Raw genomic sequence first — 16,851 nt, 5'->3', positions numbered from 1 at the left:
TTTCTAACTATCAACTAACCTTTTAAACTTAAACTTGGATCAGCGGGACAGAGTCCCAAAACCGGGACTATCCCGCCCAAATCGTGACAGTTGGGGGCATGTGTTCAGAGAGCTCCCAGGTATGACTATCTGTGGCAGGAAAATTGTAACCTGCGGTATACATGAGTAATAAGCATGGGGGCTTTTTGGGCTGTAAAACCCCCGTTATACCCTCATTCCCAGCAAACATTCCGAGGTCCTAGAAAAGGGGGCCGGCAAACGTGACCAGGGGCACTTGAGTGATATGATATATAGGGGACCCAGGGGCGTAACTAGAAGCCTCAGGGCGCTGGTTCGAGAAGGCCCCCCCAACCCATCTCACACCATCTACCCCCCCTTCTCACTATCTACATTTTTGTTTTTTGTTTTTATTTCCTTTTATTTGCCAACCTGCCCCCCCCAGTTATGCACATCTGCCCCAGGCTTGCCACTCTGCCCCCTGATATACCTTTTAACCCCCTATATCCCCCTCTGCCTCCAGAAATGCCTTATACCCCTATACGCCACTCTGCCATATAGGGGGTTAAAAGGCATATCATGGGACAGAGTGGCATATAGGTGGGGTATAAGGCATTTCTGCAGGCAGAGTGGCATATAGGGGGTTAAAAGGCATTTATAGAGACAGAGTGGTATATAGGGGGTTAAAAGGCATTTCTGGAGACAGAGTGGCATAAAGGGGGTTAAAAGGCATATCATGGGGCACTCTGCCTCCTGAATGGGGACAGAGGTGACACTGAATGGGGACAGGGGCTGATTGGGGACAGAGATTACATGGGGGGCCGAATTGGGACAGCAATGACATGGGGGGGCTGAAAGGGGACAGAGGTGGCACTGGGGAGCTGAACTTGTGAACACATACAGACACAGAGATTTCTTTTTTTGTTTAATCATTTAAAAATAATTAATAATTAAAAAAAACATTATGTTGTTTGTCCCCCACGGACACACTTACATACACACACATACCGATTGTTTTTGTTTTTAAAAAATACAAAAAAATATTATACAGTTTTTACAAAAAATAAATTAGTTTACTGACCTTCTATTTCTTCCACTTTGGGGCTTTTTCATCTTGGCCTCCGTCCTCTGGTAGCTGCAGGCCGCCGTTTTCTATGCTAACAGGAAGTCACTGACAGGACATCCGGTGCTCCAGCGAGGGGGCGGAGCTTTCATCACTCACCCTGCACTCAGTCTCATCATCCCTAGGCGGCCATCAGATTGCTGGAAATGTAAATCTAAACGGCCGATGCGTGCTGATGCCGCCAGCCAAAGCTACTTTAATCCTTTTTTTTTATTTTTATTTAATATGCCGGATCGGCTTGCCATATTAAAAAAAAATAAAAAATTAAAGTAGCGCCAGCCAGGGGCATCAGCACGCAGGGGCCGTTTAGATTAGATGTCGGCCGGCCTGGGGGGCAATTGTCCCCCTGCCCAGCCCGCCCCTGGCGACGGAGCCGGCTTCCAATCCCGCTCCCAGCCGCTCAGCGGCTGTTTTCAACATTAGTTTGCCGGCCGCCGGGCCCACAAATCTGCTGGCCCACCAGTATCCTGGTGGGCCTGTCCGGCCCTGCTTGGGCCCCCTGAGTGGCAGAACTCCAGGGCCCGGTCGCAGCCGCGACCCCTGCGACCCCAGTAGTTCCGCCACTGAGGGGACCTACTAAACAGCATATTGGGATGATGGGATGATTGGCTGCAATGCTCAGCGCTGTCACTAGGTGGCGCTACACTTTTTACACTCATGGTAAATCAAAGTATGTTCGTGGCAACTTAGTATCAAGAACTACTGAAAAGAATAAGAAGCTGCAAATATTTAACTATTTACTTGCTGAAATACCGTATTTCCTCGATTATAAGACGAGGTTTTTTCAGAGCAAGGAGGTGCGGTTAGCAGCGGGGGTTGTTTGCGTCCATCGCGCAGACCATCCCCGGAGAATCGCGTCGACGTCTACCCGCTGCCCCGGCTACACACCGGGAGTCAGAAGCACCGGTAAGTTTGGGGGGGGGTGTTAAATGTGGGTGTTAAATCTGTAGGAAATGCCTTTTAACCCCCTTAATGCCACTCTGCCACCAGAAATGCCTTTTAACCCTCTATGTGCCACTCTGCCCCATAATATGCCTTTTAACCCCCTAAATGCCAGAGTGGCATATAGGGGTATAAGGCATTTCTGGAGGCAGAGTGGCACATAGAGGGTTAAAAGGCCTATCATGGGGCACAGTGGCATTAAGAGGGTTAAAAGGCATATCATGGGACACAGTGGCATATAGGGGTATAAGGCATTTCTGGGGCAGAGTGGCAAGCCTGGGGGCAGATGTGCATAACTGGGGGAGGCAGGTTGGAAAATAAAAGGAAATAAAAACTAAATATTTTTCTCAATCATAGTTTTTATTTTAAAAAAAAATAGTTTACATGAATTACCATTTACTGGTAAAACTTTTTTCCTATAGGCAGGGGCGTACCTAGAGTATTTGGCAACCGGGGCGGATCCTGTAAGTGGCACCCCCCCACCAAATGTAAAGACATCTACAAAATTATGTTAAGAATATTTATTGCACCAATTTGTAAACTGTATGTCAACTGTAAACAACAAAAATAAATTAATAACTTATAAGTGTAAAATAAATACGTTTAAATAACATTTACTGAACATATAATAGTGCTTTCTTTAATAACCCTCAAAAAAAAACAGCGTCCACATTGCCCATATTGCCCACATAGAACCTGACCAGCACCCAAATTACACACACATAGGACGTGCCATCTTTGCCCCCAAACAGCCCAGCATGAGTCAGCATTGTTCCCAAACAGCCGAGTGTACGCCATCTTTGTCCCATGAACACGCTACCTGTGCCATCTTTGTCCCATAAACACCCTGCCTGTGCCATTTTTGTCCCATAAACACCCTGCTTATACCATCTTTGCCTTTCTGACAAATCAACTATACACCTATGATTAACACAAACACTTTTACAGTCACTCACTAATTCACTTTCATTCACACAATTCATTCACACAATCATTTATTCTTTCACACAAATTATTTACACATATTGATGCATTCTCACAAATTCATTAATTCTCTCACTCATTCACACAATTCATCCACACATTAATCCATTCATTTTCGCTCTCTCATTCTGACTCTTTATTTCAATATTCTTGCTACCCTCCTTTCTCCCTATCTACCCATTCTCACCCCCTTCTGCCCTATCTACCCCTTCTCACTCCCTTCTCCCTATCTACCCCCTATCCCCCCGTCTCACTCCCTTCTCCCTATCTACCCCCTCCTAACTATCTACCCTCTGCCCCCTTTGAAGTTCACTTACCTTTCAGGAGTCCTGCGGTGGGGGTGCAAGGCCTCTGTCTCCCAGCTCTGCCACTGTATGGAACAGTATAGAGTGATGGGAGTTATGATGTACTTTAGAGCATAATTATAATAAAAAAGACATTGGAAATGGTACAGCATAACACCCATCACTCTCACACATTTACCAATCCACACTTACCAATCCACAGATTCCACACATACCAATCCACAGATTCCACACATATACCAATCCACACATACCAATCCACAGATTCCACACATACCAATCCACAGATTCCACACATACCAATCCACAGATTCCACGCATACCATTCCACGCATACCAATCCACAGATTCCACACATACCAATCCACAGATTCCACGCATACCAATCCACAGATTCCACACATACCAATCCACAGATTCCACGCATACCATTCCACGCATACCAATCCACAGATTCCACACATACCAATCCACAGATTCCACACATACCAATCCACAGATTCCACGCATACCATTCCACGCATACCAATCCACAGATTCCACACATACCAATCCACAGATTCCACGCATACCAATCCACAGATTCCACACATACCAATCCACAGATTCCACGCATACCATTCCACGCATACCAATCCACAGATTCCACACATACCAATCCACAGATTCCACACATACCAATCCACAGATTCCACACATACCAATCCACTCTCACTGTCACTCAGTCTTACTGAATGATTTCCTACGTTCTTTTCTACCTCTTTTCTTCTTACAGCAGTCTTTCTCTTCGCTCCTCTTCTTCTGTCTTCTTCCGGGTCAGAGGGCACTGTGGGCGTGGCTTCAGTGCCGCCGGGATCTGACTACAAACCCCGGCGCACAGCAGCAGTTGCCGCGTGGATCGCGAGGGAGCGGTATCGGAGGTCTTTAACAGACCTCCGGCTCCCTTGAGTGATTTTAAGCCGGTTCAAGGGAACCGGCTTAAAATCACTCAAGGGAACCGGAGGTCTGTTAAAGACCTCCGATACCGCTCCCTTGCGAGCCTGCTCCTCCAGCGGCGGACATTACTGTCCGTCTCTGGAGGGGTGCCGGGTGCCGGCAAGTTAGCACCCCCCTGATGAGGGGCACCCGGTGCGGACCGCCCCCCCCCGCCCCCCGCTAGGTACGCTACTGCCTATAGGGCTGTCTTATAGTCAGGCTTTTTCTTTTTTTTTCTAAATTAATATTAAGATTTTTGGGGTTGTCTTATAATCGAGCAAATACGGTATATACAGTTTTATAACGGAATCATAGTAAATTCTATAGAAATAATAGAAAAATGTTATGTAGTCAAAATATTGATTAAATATGGTACATGTATGTGCAAACACCATATTTTGCCTTTTTTTGAAAACTAGACACCCCAAGGTATTTCAAATGCTAGTATTTTAACCCTTTCCATGCATGAGATTCTACCACCAGCCTTTGCCACACTTTGTGGTAGTATTTTTTTTTACACAAACTGTACTTTGGGTATAAATTTATAGCTCCAGGTATACGTCACTATCAAACAACACCCCAATGTGTGTTCAGCAACATCTCCCGAATACAGTCATACCCCCACATGCATGGGTTTGTCTGGTGTTTGGGGTTAAAAGGCCACATTTTGGAAGTGAACTTTTTCACTGGAGCGTATATATATTTAACCCCTTAACGTCCATTGCCGGACGTCATGCAAAACGGTCACTTAACGACCTATGACGTGCCTGACACGTCATCAGACTTAACCCCTTCAGGACCGGGATTTTGATACTAAGGTGTCGCTAAAGGACCGGAGCCGTTTTTTTGTTTTTGCCATGTCTTTCTTCAACTGTAATTTCTCTCTTATCAATTGGTGCACCCACACAAATCATATATTGTTTTTTTCAGCACAAGTAGGGCTTTCATTTGAAACCATATTAAGCTGGGTAGTACATTGTTTTGTTTGAAATAAACTGGAAAAAGTGGGGAAAAAATGAAAAAAACGCATTTTTTTACAGTTTTGTATACATACAAATTGTACACACATTGAACCAATGGCAAAAAACTATCCCAAATATATTCATTAAGTTGTCCTGATTTGGAAACCACCCAACATGGCCAGGATTTTTATCTATTTTGACCAGTATAGGGCAAATATTGCAAGGCATGCATCATGTTTTTGAAATGTAATTTTTTTCAAATTTAGCTTGGTAGTCTAATAACTGCAATAGTTGTCACAGATACTGATTATCCCCCCAAAATTATATATTTATGAACAGTAGATAAGTCAAGGTGTACAACTAGGGTAATTTTGACACTTTTCAAACAGGGATTTTATCGCCAATTGCTGCCAAATTTTGAGGTATTTTTATATTTTTTGGGTTTTTTTGCATATGTTGCAATGTTGCTTTAGATTTTATATTATATTTTGTATAGAATATGTGCAACTGCAGAAAAAAACAACAAACTGTGTTCACCAACATCCCCCGGTTCCAACAAGGCCTCACATGCATGGTTCATGCATTTTTTGAGGAAGCTATGAGGGCAAAACTGGAACATGTGCATTTTAGTTTTCAAATTTGGAATTTTCAGAAATTGGTTTCCTGGGCCCATATCCCATTTGGGACATTTTGGAAGCCCCCCACTGTAAATTACCCCATAAAAGTATATATTTATGAACAGTAGACAAGTCAAGGTGTTCAACTAGGGTAGTTTTGACAGTTTTCAGCTAGCCATTTCTTCACTGATGTCTGCCAAAGTTTACGGAAAATTTATTTTATTGCGTTTTTAACAAATACATTTCAATGTTAAAATTTATTTCTTGCACAGCATATGTGCAACAGTGGAAGAAAACATCACATTTTGTTCACCAACATCCCATGAGTCCAACAAGGCCTCACATGCATGGTTCATGCATTTTTTGAGGAAGCTATGAGGGCAAAACTGGAACATGCGCATTTTAGTTTTCACACTTGGAATTTTCAGAAATTGGTTTCCTGGGCCCATATCCCATTTGGGACATTTTGGAAGCCCCCCACTGTAAATTACCCCATAAAAGTATATATTTATGAACAGTAGACAAGTCAAGGTGTTCAACTAGGGTAGTTTTGACAGTTTTCAGCTAGCCATTTCTTCACTGATGTCTGCCAAACTTCACAGGGAAATTATTTTATTGCGTTTTTAACGCATACATTTCAATGTTGCACTGAATTTCTTGCACACCATAAGTGCGACAGTGGAAGAAAACACCACATTTTGTTCACCAACATCCCATGAGTCCAACAAGGCCTCACATGCATGGTTCATGCATTTTTTGAGGAAGCTATGAGGGCAAAACTGGAACATGCGCATTTTCGTTTTCACATTTGGAATTTTCAGAAATTGGTTTCCTGGGCCCATATCCCATTTGGGACATTTTGGAAGCCCCCCACTGTAAATTACCCCATAAAGGTATATATTTATGATCAGTAGACAAGTCAAGGTGTTCAACTAGGGTAGTTTTGACAGTTTTCAGCTAGCCATTTCTTCACTGATGTCTGCCAAACTTCACAGGGAAATTATTTTATTGCGTTTTTAACGCATACATTTCATTGTTGCACTGAATTTCTTGCACACCATAAGTGCAACAGTGGAAGAAAAGACCATATTTTGTTCACCAAGATCCCCCGATTCCATCATGGCCTCACATGCATGGTTCATGCATTTTTTGAGGAAGCCATGAGACCATAACTATAACATGCGCAAATTTTCAGGAATTGGTTTACTGGGCCCATATCTCATTTGGGACATTTTGGAAGCCCCCACTGTAAAGTACCCCAAAATAGTATATATTTATGAATAGTAGATTAAGAACAGTAGATTAAGAACGATTAAGAAAAATTAAGATTAAGAAAAAATGAAATTATTTTTTGTACCTGGCAACTGTAAGAAAGATTAAGATTAAGAAACAATTAAATTATTTTTTGTACCTGGCAACTGTATGAAATTCCTTAAAACAGTTGCCAATGCACAGACCGGGCTTATCAGGGCAACCAGAACAGTAAAATACTGTGTCCTTCCTGTGCCCTTTGGCATAACACACCCTGCACCGTTTTTGTGTTTTGGATTTTTTGGAGGTTGGAGGAAATTTGAAGGGGAAATGTTCTTCCTGAATTATCAGAGACGCTGAGGGGCCTTGTTCAGCTGGAGCCAAGATTTCCTTGAGTAACAAAAACTGAAAGGATAAAAATTTGTTTTTTTTGGCAGGGTGTATTTTTTTAAAAAGTAAGAATGCATTGTGAGTTGCAATCTGCATAATATAAATGGCTACCTTTTTATACCACGTATTGGTTTTTCTCATTATGAGGTATGGCTGCAATAATTGATCGGCCAAATCCACTCCCCCCATATGCCTATTGTAGGCCTTGATGCAGGTAGGCTTTCTCTGGACCTGAGTTTTGCCCCGGACAGGAACAGGAACAGTGGCATCGTCATGAATTGTGCTTAACATGCACACATCTTTCTTGTCCCTATATTTTACAGCCAAAAGTTCTTGTTGGCGTAAAGCTAAGGATGCCCCATATTTTAGTTTGGTTTCTCTAATCTGTTTTGGGACCCCTATTCTGCTCTGCCTTATGGTGCCACAGGCCAAGGTGTCCATACAAAACAACAACTTGAACAAAGGGACACTTGTATAATAGTTGTCCATGTACAAGTGGTACCCTTTGTTCAGTAAGGGGCAAACAAGGTCCCAGACAATTTTTTCACTTATGCCCAGATGGTCTGGGCAACCTGGTGGGTCAAGCTTGGCATCTTTCCCCTCATAAACCCGGAAGGAATATGTGTAGCCACTACTGCTCTCACATAATTTATAAAATTTTACCCCATACCGGGAGCGTTTAGAGGGAATGTATTGCTTGAACCCTAACCGGCCTTTAAATTTCATTAGGGACTCATCAATACTAATTTCTCGCTTGGGGGTATAAACGGCAGCAAATTTAGTTTGGAAGTGAGAAATAAGGGGGCGAATTTTAAAAAGCCTGTCATATGTGGGGTCATGTTTGGGAAGGCACTGGGTATTGTCATTGAAATGTAAAAAGCGGAGGAGGAGTTCATACCTTCCCCTTTTCATGGTGTTGGAGAAAATTGGGGTTGAAATAATGGAGTCTGTGCTCCAGTACGACTTTAAAGTGGGCTTTTTTATTATCCCCATTATCATGGTGAGTGCCCAGAATGTTTTTAACTCGCACACATCAGTGGGAGTCCATGCCTTTTGCTTGTTTGCTTTATTTCTAAATTCCTGGGCAGCGTACAAGTTAGTTTGGTAAACTAACGCCTCCCAAAACTCATTGCCCATGAACAGCTCCATAAACTGGCTTGGGGTATATTCTGCGACATCCGGATGAATGCCGGAAGTGGCAGTGAAGGGGGGAACATCTGGAAAAGTGCCAGCTGCAGGGATCCACTCATCAGAGGGATCAGGAGTAGTAGTAGTAGTAGAAGCAACACGGCTCTTTTTAACTGGGGGTGCAGCATCATCAGAGCTGCTGCTAAACTGGCCCACATCAAAATCTGACGCAGTGTCAGTGGCAGAGTCTGACGCAGTGTCAGTGTCTGAGGCCAACATTTTATATGCCTCTTCCACCGTATAAAACCTATCCATATTTTTTTATTTTTTTTTTATATATATATATTTTTTATTTTTTTTTCTCCCTACCTAACCCTAGACCCTAACCCTAATCCCTACCTAATCAATTCCCCACTAACTGATAAATTCCCCACTAACTAATCAATTCCCCACTAACTAACCCACCCACAGCCACCCACCCACAATTTTAAGGGGAAAAAAAGAATTAACCCCTTAGGGGTCGCCCAGCGGTCAGTAGCAGCCAGCCCTTCGCGATCCCGGCGTTCAGTGCGACGCGGGACCGCTTTTCGGCGGCGACGTACCTGGTACGTCCCGGTCTACCGGCGAATGTTAACCAGGAAGTACCAGGTACGTCCCGGTACTGAAGGGGTTAAACAAGCTTAGAAAGTGATCAACGATCACTTTCTAAGCTTAAACGGTGTTGCCCCTCCCCGGGGCGTCAAGCGGACGCCCGTTTTAAAAGCGTTTAGGAGGCGATCAACGATCACCTCCTAAATTTCAATGCTGTCGCTGGAATGCCTCGATCAGGAGGCATCCAGCGACACCAAACTTACCCCAGGGCGGGCTGTGACCGCTCCGGAGAGCGGTCACAGCCGCAGCTCCACGCAGTCTTCGTCATCCGCAAGATGGCGGCGGCCCGGGAAAAAAAATAATAAAGTTGAAAAAGTTCGCTAGACGGTCTCCAGACCCTCTAGAGAACTCTGGCTCCACTTGCAGGTTGAATACAGGTACTGCATTCAACCATACAGGTCAGTGGAGCCCAGCTTTCTAATCACTATGTGATTAGTAAAATATTTAAAAAAAAAAAATAAAAAAAAAAAGGAAAAAACAAAAAGCTGAAAAAAATATGGTAACATTTAAAAATTATTATGCTTTAGAGGAACTATCCAGTTCCAGCAAAATGTAAAAAAAAAGTCCAAAAAGAGTAAAATAAAAAAATAAAGTTTATTATTATGAGCAATGCTAAAATTAGCGCTGTATCTTCCCAAAAATCCTGACATGGAAAAATTTAAATAAAAGCATTTCAAATACCCAAGGGGTGTCTAATTTAAAAAAATGAATGGTTTTAAGGGGTAAATTGGAGTGGCCGGGCTCAAAGATAGGGCATAGGCACAGACTGACCAAAATGGGGGGAAAAAAAGCGCACTTCCAAAATGTGGCATTTTAACCCCAAACACCAGACAAACCCATACATGTGGGGTATGACTGTACTCGGGAGATGTTCCTGAACACATATTAGGGTGTTGTTTGATAGTGACTTATACCTGGAGCTATAAATTTATACCCAAAGTACAATTTGTGTAAAAAAAAATACCAAAAAAATACTAACACAAAGTGTGGCAAAGGATGGTGGTAAAATCTCATGCATGGAAAGGGTTAAAATACTAGCATTTGAAATTCCTTGGGGTGTCTAGTTTTCAAAAATATATGGTTTGATGGGGTAAATTGAATTAGCCGGCTTCAAAGATGGTCCTATTAGGACATGGGAGCAGAATGACCAGATGTAAACCCATGCATGGGGGGTATGACTGTACTCGGGAGATGTTGCCGAACACATATTGGGGTGTTGTTTGAAAGTTATGTATACCAGGAGCTGTAAATCCATACCTGAAGAGCAATTTTAGCGATAAGAAACACAAAATAAATTACTACCACAAAGTTTGACAAAGACTGGTGGTAGAATTAGTGCATGGAAAGAGTTAAAATTCTAGCATTTGAAATACCTTGGGGTGTCTAGTTTTTAAAAATATATGATTTGATGGGGTAAATTGCGTTGGCCGGCTTCAAAGATACCCGAAATGGCACATGGGGGGAAGAATTACCAGATTTGGAAAAAATGGTTTTGAAATAGCAAAACGCTACTTTCTGCTCCATAACGTGCAGAAAAAAGCAAAAAAACATAAAAACATTGGGTATTTCTAAACTCAGGACAAATAGTAGAATATATTTAGTAGGTTTTTTCATTAGCTTTTTTGGATGAGTAAAAGAAAATGTGGGTTTTTTTACATTTTTCATCATATTTTATAATTTTTTTATGGGAAATTAGATAATATGATTAAAACAATGGTATCTGAAGAAAGCCCTTCTTGTCCTGGAAAAAACAACATATAATTTGTGTGGGTTCACTAAATGAGTGAAGAGAAAATTACATCTAAACACGAACACCGCAAAAGTGTTAAAACAGCCTCGGTCCCAATGGTACAAAAGGTAAAACACAGCCTGGTCCTTAAGGGGTTAAGGACCGGGCTTGTTTTTTCTTTTTGTACCCTGTGGGACCGAAGGCTGTTTTAATACTTTTGTGGTGCTTGTGTTCAGCTGTAATTTTCTCCTCACCCATTTAGTGTACCCACATAAGTTATATATTGTTTTTTTCAGGACAAGATGGGCTTTCTTCAGATGCCATTATTTTTGAAAATGTATTATTTATTATTTGAAAAATTGAATAAACACACATTTTATGACTTTTATTTGAAAAATCTTTTACTCACCTAAAAAAGCAAGTAAAAAAACTAGCTAAATAGATTCTACTACTTGTCCTGAGTTTAGAAATACCCAATGTTTTTATGTTTTTTTGCTGTTTTTTGTAAGTTATAGGGCAATAAGTACAAGCAGCGTTTTATGATTTCCAAACCTTTTTTTAACAAATCTGGTCAGTCTGCCTCCATCTCCTCTTTGGAACATCTTTGAAGCCGGTTAACTCAATTTAACCCCGTCAAACCATATATTTTTGAAAACTAGACACCCCAGGGTATTCCAAATGCTGTTATTTTAACCCTTTCCATGCACCAATTATACAACTACACTTAGTCATTTGTTTTATTTTTTTTTCACACAAATTGTACTTTAGTTATAGATATACAGGTCCTGGTATATGCCACTGTCAAACAACACCCCAATGTGTGTTCAGGAACATCTCCTGAGTGCAGTGATACCCGACATGCATGGGTTTGTCGTGTTGTTTGAGATTTAAAATGCCACACTTGGGAAGTGAGCTTTTTTCTCCATTTTGGTCAGTCTGTACCTATGCCCTATCTTTGAGCTCGGCCACTCAAAGATAGGGCATTTACCCCATCAGCCATTTTTTTTATATATTAGACACCCCTTGGGTATTTGAAGTGCTTTTATTTTAACTCTTTGTTGAGATTTTTGAGAAATTTTAGCACTTGCTCAAAATAATAAACTTTATTTTTTTATTTTTTTTTACTTTTTTTTATATTTTTTTTTACACATTTTGCTGGTACTGGATGGTTCATCTAGTGACATCACTGCATAATAATTTTTAAATGTTAGCACATTTTTATTTTTTATTTTTATTTTATATGAATTGTTGCCGTTGGGTTAAAGCGGGCGGGGCGGGGGTTACTGGGCTGCGGAGTGGTTTTGGGGGTAAAATGGACACTTTCAGTAAAAACCCCTTCAGTTTGCCTTCAAAAAGTGTGACACGAGTCCTTATACCAGCCGGCTAGGAAAATGCTGGAATTTCCTGAATCCTTTCTTTATTATTTTGTTTGTCTCTGTGATATTCCAGTGTTTAGATTGCAAGTTCTTCGGGGCAAAGAGGGTGCATCACACAGGGTGATTTTTATGTGCAGGTAAAACACCCTAATGCTTTGACCCCTTAAATAATTTTTCGTTGGTCTCGTCTTAGATTCAGGAGCCGTATGCCTATCCCATCCATGTTTACATTCCCTCACTGTATTTCCCTCTACCACTTCTGCTAGGAGGCTGTTCCACTTAGTAAACCTACCACCCTCTCAGTAAAGGAAACCTAATTAACTTACGTTGCTTGATTGGCCCTGCTCCTGGGAGTTTTTACGAAGGTTATTAATTATTTTCATTAATAACGCGTTCTGTTCCTTTTTATCGAATGTATAAATTTGGAATAATTGTTTATAATTTTTTGTTGTTTGTAAATTCATGGCCACTAGGGGGAGCCGGAGACAGATCAGGGCTGGGCGCTGCTACTCACTACCACTTACTCCTTACAATTAAATTCGAAATTTGTACAAATTTTAATTTCAACAAAATTTAACGATTTCATTAAGTCGTATGAATGTCCAAAAACGAGGAGGGACCCCCAACGAAACAAACAAAAACGAAGCAGAGAGCTCAGTGTTTTTAGTTTCACTCACGCTTTCACACACTCACTCTCTTACTCTCATTCATGTGCTTTCACCTTCAATCTCACTCTCGCTCGCTCATGCTCTCTCTCACACTCATTCATGCTCTCACGCTCATTCATTCTCTCTCACACTCACTCTCTGTCAATATCTTCCTACTTTCTCAGCCGATGCTTCTATGTCCCTGTCTTCGTTCTTTGTCCGCCCTTCTGGTTATCAGCTTCGTCATCAGGCCTCACCGAGCGCTTCTGCAAACGGAGAAATGGTTGGAGTAATGGGGGAGGGGGAGGGTGTCCCCGTGGCTCCGCCCTCTGGGTGCCGTCCGAACCGAAATTCGTTGCCAGAAAACTAAATGAAAAAATTTTCCATATTGTTTTTGGTCCATTTGCACAAATCTACTGCTTCCCAGGGAGTTATCTGATCTCCCGATCTGGCCCAAAGAGAAGTGGTCCCCTGGGCAGCCTGATCGGCTTATAGGGTGATCTGGCCCCCAGTTCTGTGGAAGAGGGGCTGCCGCTCCCTGGAACTGCTACCCGTGGCCAACTCAACCTAGGTGAAATCCTTCTAGAACGTTCTGCCTGATAATACAAGAGCGTCAGAGGCATGACGTGTGCAACATTTACAACATTCAGACAATTAAAGAGAATACAGCCGGAAGGTATGTGGTATGCCACTCTGAGCCCCCCCAGACTTTCCCCCCGTGCTCCAGACTCCCTGGTGTCTAGTGGGTGAACGTTTTTGCGATGCATGTAGATAAACCTCTGCTGGTGGCCGACGCTTTCACTGGAGCTTCTGTGGCCGAAGGTCATGTGACAATCATAGAAGCCCCAGTGGAAGTGCCGGCAGCAGCAGAGGATGTCCACAGAGGCCCAACGGCTGCCAAAAAGGAATATCCAGGTCCCCTGTAGTGCTGCGGGGGATGCTCCTCTCTGGCAGTCGGTGGACGTCTGCGCGATGCACGTAGACAACCTCCGCTGCTGCCGGTACTTCCGCCGGGGATTTTATGGTGGAGCACCAGCGTGACGTTACCTTCCGGAGCTCCATCATAGAAGCCCCAGCGGAAGGGATACACGTTATTTATTATATGTTATCGCAATGGCGGGGATGGGATACCTATGTACCGGGCTGCATTAACTCACTTTCCATCGAAAGACACGTGACTGTACAACTTACAGGGGGTGGGAGGGGGCGCCGGAGGGGGCGCCCCTGCGGCTTCTGTCTCCCGCAGACAGCCTGTCCATATACCTGTATGGATAAGGCAGCCACAGTCATTTAGTGGATACAGCCCGCATACTCCGGGGCACAAGCTGTAACATATGACATTGATGTGTGGAAAAAAAAAAAAAAGCCCTTTTTTCAATTTTTTATCAATTTTCATCAATTTTTAGCAAATTTGATGACAATTGTCCTGAAAAAAATATGATATATATGAAACTTGCATGGGTTCACAAAGTGTCAAAACATCCTTGGTCACGAAGGGTAACAAAAAAACCCCACAAAACAGTCTGGTGCTTAAAGGGTTAATTGTCTTTTATTACATGTAAACAGTGTTTATTCTTCTGTCCAAGTATCCTCAACATTGTCATCTATTAACAAGTCACAAGTATTTCTATGAAGCATGCGCAACGTCAAAAGAAGCCCTTACGTGCACGTCGTAGGAGGTGGAGGTGGAGATGCGCACTCGCTGCAGGGAAGGAGGGATCGGAGGGAGAGGCGGGTAGCTGGAGATAACGTCGCCGTCCTCTCGCTCTCGTGTGCCTGCAACCTGGCAAGCGGTATCGTGCTTAGTCAGGCCGACTGAGCAGGTTTATCGGACGGGGACCCGGCTGTCGAGCGGATCTGTTTGTTTGCCCCTCTTCTGCCCGCGGGGAAGCGCCTGGGCTCCAGCGTCGACTCCGGTGGACGGGAGGAGGAGTTTCCCGCAATGCTGGCTGTTGCTGGCTGATGTCGCCCGAGGACGGCTGAGCTTGAAAGGGCGCCAAACAAAAGACCTAATGATCGCTCTGGTTGGAGAGCTGAAGCCGGGAAGACGGCTGAATTCCGGCTATATGTAGGCTGGGTGATTTAAACCAAAGCTTATAACGAGGTGCTGGCCTGAAAAAAAACATTTGAAATCTATTTTATTTTTTTTAAATGAATTCGGAATATTTTAAACTTAATTATTTGAAATACACTTGATATGGTGATATTATATTGTTCTGCTCTGTGGAGATACTCTTTCCTCTTACAACATGGCAACTAAAAGGAATGTGATTAGAGATCTCCCTAAAGAACAACCAAAAAGAGAGAAAAAAGAGAAACAACTTGGATCAATGGCGGAATTTTTCTCTCCTTCCCAGGACAGAAATAAAGAAAAAAATCTAAATATGTCAACAACTTCTCAGTGGGATGAATCCCAGGTCCTTCAAACCCGTAGCAGTCTTAGTCCTACACCATCAGTGTCTCAAGATTTTATGCTTGCTCATTTTGAAGAAATTAAGAAGGAAATATCTAAAGGCTCCATAGAAATTAAGCAGGAGATAAATGAGCTGGTTAACAAATTATCTGATGTTGAAAATAAAATCTCAAATCTTGATTTACACTGTCTAACCATGAAGGAAACTATTACAAATGTTACCCAAAGAGTTGATAAGATTGAAACAAAATTTAGAGATTTGGAGGACAGCTTCAAATGAAACTAAAAAGAAGAGAGGAGTAGCAATAGTTTTCTCTGCTACACTTCAAATCGAAATTAAATATGAATTTTATGACCCGGAGGGTAGATTCATAATTATAGTCTGTAAATTAGATGAAGAGTGGTTTACTCTGGTAAATGTCTATTTACCCAATGTTGCCCCAGTACACCTCTTGAATAAGATATTGGAACGTGTAGACAATATTAAGATCGGCTGTTGTATCATAGCAGGTGACTTTAACTGTGTCCTAGATAGTGAATTAGATACTAAAACTATAAAAAAAAAACTCAATGAAGAAAAAATAAAGTCCCAAGCAAGAGCTTTTAATAATTCTCTCAATAAGTATGAGCTTATGGAGACTTGGAGAGTTTTTCATCCACTTGAAAGAGATTTTACTCATTTTTCCCATGTTCATTTATCATATTCTCGTATTGATTACATACTATGCTCTCCATCTCTTATTAATAGGATCCAAAAAATTGAAATTAGAAATAACACCTGGTCAGATCATAATATTATTACTATGGAAATTAGAAATAATATAAATAAGAATGTACGATCTACTTGGAAATTAGATGACTCCATTCTTTTTAATAAAGATAATGTGAAACACTTATCTGAATTAATACACTTATTTTTCAAAGAGAATAATCCTATTGATACCTCGCCAGAAAATAATTGGTGTGCATTTAAAACAGTGCTGAGAGGTCATCTAATCAAGCTTAAAAGTATAATTAGGAGGAAACAAGGGAGAAATCTTGCGGAGTTATATGTATTGTATAATCAGGAAGTTACTGAGAATAAAAAAAATCCCACTACAGATAAACTTGAAAAAATTAGACAAATTCAAGCTCGAATTAATGATAAATTGATGGAGAGAACAGGTAATAATATGGAGAAATTAAAAACTAGATACTTTTGTTGTAGCAATAGAGTAGACAAAAGGATGACGAATAGACTAAAGAAATTAAAAAGTAATAATCGGGTTCACAAGATAATAATAGAGAATAAGATATATTATACACCAGAATCAATTGGTGAAAAGTTTAATCAATATCATGAGAAACTATACAATTTGAAT

This window comes from Sceloporus occidentalis, unplaced genomic scaffold (genome assembly GCF_023333645.1).
Source record: "Sceloporus occidentalis isolate IW3139 unplaced genomic scaffold, rSceOcc1.0.p SCAF_160, whole genome shotgun sequence".
Taxonomy (NCBI): Eukaryota; Metazoa; Chordata; class Lepidosauria; order Squamata; family Phrynosomatidae; genus Sceloporus; species Sceloporus occidentalis.
The sequence above is the reverse complement of the archived record's forward strand: the minus strand, read 5'-3'. Positions refer to the sequence as shown.